We start from the raw sequence: 3,208 nt of genomic DNA, 5'->3' as shown, positions 1-3,208 counted from the left end.
TCCTATAATCCGAAGATAGGCCAATTGAAATATATATATATCTTATATATATATATATATATATATATATATATATTATATATATATATATATATATATATATTATATATTATATTTATTATTATATATATATATATATATATATATATATATATTATATATATTATATATCAGAGAGAGAGAGAGAGAGAGAGAGAGAGAAGAGAGAGAGAGAGAGAGAGAGAGGAGAGAGAGAGAGAGAGAGAGAGGTTAAATAAATGCAGTGCAATTATCTAAATTAGAATAAGATTGTCAATAATTTATGAAAACTGCTCCAATCTCCCAACGACCCCCCCCCCCTTCATTTCATTGCATGTGTATATATATATATATATATATATATATATATATATATATATATATATTATATATATATATATATATGCATGTATATATATATATATATATACATATACATATATATATACATACATACATACATACATGCATATGTATATATGAGAGAGAGAGAGAGAGAGAGAGAGAGAGAGAGAGAGAGAGAGAGAGAGAGAGAGAGAGAGAGAGAGAGGGAGGTACTAATACAATAAAGTAACTTCCCGTTTTATCATGGGATAACGAATTCTTCAGTTTTCTTTCAAATCTCATGCATTAATACCTAGAAAAACTTATTTATAAAACAATTCCATACACCCTGACAGATCCCGAGATGATTACAAATAAACTTTTGTACAATACAGTCACGATTTTTCTTTTTACTGGCTTAAAGATAAACAAAATTAACACGCAAAAAGTTCGACTAAAGATACATTCGCCGAAACAATTGTAAAACACGTAAACATAAGCAAATGTACGTCACAAAATTTGACCTCTAGCTAAGGATTTAGAGGTTCTCTTACTAAACCTCCAACAGCAGAAACCCCAAAAGCAGCAACAGTATCAGTAGCAGAAGCAGAAAAGCAGCAGCAGCAGCCGGGAGCAGTCGGGAGCGAGCGTTATGAGTGTCAAACAAACTGACCCAGGTTCCCCAAATGGCGGCGCGAGTGTGGCTCCTGACGGTGGGGTAAATCGGCGCTGTGAGTGATGATGGGAAATCATTAAGAGTGAAGTTGGTTGCGAACGGCGAAATTCACGGTGAAGTCGTGGATATGAATATATTCCGACATTAGAAACGAATTTACCCTATTATATCTCTATTGACTATTTAGTCATTACACACATCACACACGCACTCGACTTCCACATTAATGTCTTACCAATCATTGGCCACCGGGCATCATTAGGACGCCATCTATTGGATATTCTGGAAATTGGGGGAAAAATAGATGACCCTTTGACTTCTATTTAAAATAACGAAACTAACAATAAATAATAGGTTAGATAATGTGTCCTCGGTCAACTTTTTTAGAAAAAAAACGAAAAATTATGAAATTGAAAGAAAATACCCGAACTTCTAATCATCAGTTATCAATGGAAATGATGAAATTCTTACGAGAGAGAGAGAGAGAGAGAGAGAGAGAGAGAGAGGAGAGAGAGAGGAGAGAGAGAGAGGAGAGAGAGAGAGAGGAGAGTGAATTATTCAAAGTAGTGTTTGGAGCGCCACCTATGAATACGCTGCAGTACTGATGATGGGACTTTGAGGAATGGCAAGTTTTGAGATGATGCCCATTATCACTCGGTAGTCAAAACGATATGGGGAGAGGGGAGGGGGAGAGGGGAGGGGGGAGGGGAGGGGGTAAATGAGGTGGGGGAGAGAGGTAAAGGTGGAGAAGAGGAGGTATAAGGTTAAGAGAGGCATTATGAAGGAAGGAAAAGAAGTCAGGGTGTGGTCAGGCTACTTGTATCAACAACAAAAAAAAAATGATTATACAGCACGATATAGATATTAGCTGAAAAGGTTTCAACTTTCAGACATTTCTTGAATTTTCCATATATAGTTCGGAGTTTTTATAGATGGTTTCTTAAATTTTCTATATATAGTTTGGTGTTTCCTAACTCTTCTTAATTTTTTCATATAAAGATTGTTGGTTAATTACATATAAGTTATTTTCTCCATTTTCTCGATATCTTGGATTTGTATAAAAAAAATGCTCCACTATGGAAAAATATACTAAAAGAAATTAAATCTTAACAGATAATGGAAAGAAACTCCTCATAATAATAGATGAATCTTAAATATGACAAACTGGATTTTAGGAAGAAACATTCATCTTTCGCACGATAACATTACTAGCTTGTTGAATCTTGTCAACTGTGAAAAATGCGTTAAGAAAAAAAAAAAAAAAAAAAAAAAAAAAAAAAAAAAAAAAAACCATATTAGCTTGTATTCCGCACAACAAACATTTTGTACCCCATTCTGTATATCAATCTTAAAACTCGTACACAAAAGCGTAAAGAATCAAACACCTGTACGCAGCTAACTTTCTTTTTACAGAGCCTGGTCTAACGGAAAACCAATCAGATACTCTAACTGCGGCTTGCAATTTATATGCCCCACTGACAAATGCATACAGCTGCTTAGCAAAGTACCTACTAGCCATTTCTATTGAAATGTTTAACTGGACAAGATTTTGGGACAACGGTTATATTGCCTAGTGACTGACAACTCACAAATTCTGTGCCAATTTAAAAAATTACTAACAAGTACCTTAATGTTTCGCGAGGGGGAGGACCTTCCCGGGTATGGACTAACGAACTATGAATAAACAGTTGAGGTTCAGTTAAGATGACCTGGCCAAGAGAAGGATCGAGTGATGGTTTTAAGAATCTAATGAAGCCCATATAGTGGGGCGGCGTTGGAGGTGTTGGTTTAAACTAGTTTCTGCAAACACTGAAATAATTAAAAATATATGTGGAGATACTCCCAAGCATCATGCTTAATAATTTTGGAAAAATTTACAAGCCTATTAAGAATAATTCTACTCAATCAGCGATCTAGAAACTAAATCTGATTTCCTTCTGAAGCTTACCTGTGGTTCTTAAAACATTATTCCACGAACTTTACCACATATATCTATGTTTGTTTGTCTTCTAGAAGGATTAAGTCCAATCTTCTTGTGGGATTTTAACCAAATTTTAACAACGGTTAGGTATTATGTTTCGAAAGACTGCATTAAAGAACGGGGTTAGGGTTACTGTTATTATTATTTTATAGTAGATTAATTACCGGTGAACATATGAAAAAGGGAAAGCTTGGTCCGTAGACTTGAAT

Source organism: Palaemon carinicauda, chromosome 26 (genome assembly GCF_036898095.1).
Source record: "Palaemon carinicauda isolate YSFRI2023 chromosome 26, ASM3689809v2, whole genome shotgun sequence".
NCBI classification, from domain to species: domain Eukaryota; kingdom Metazoa; phylum Arthropoda; class Malacostraca; order Decapoda; family Palaemonidae; genus Palaemon; species Palaemon carinicauda.
The sequence above is the reverse complement of the archived record's forward strand: the minus strand, read 5'-3'. Positions refer to the sequence as shown.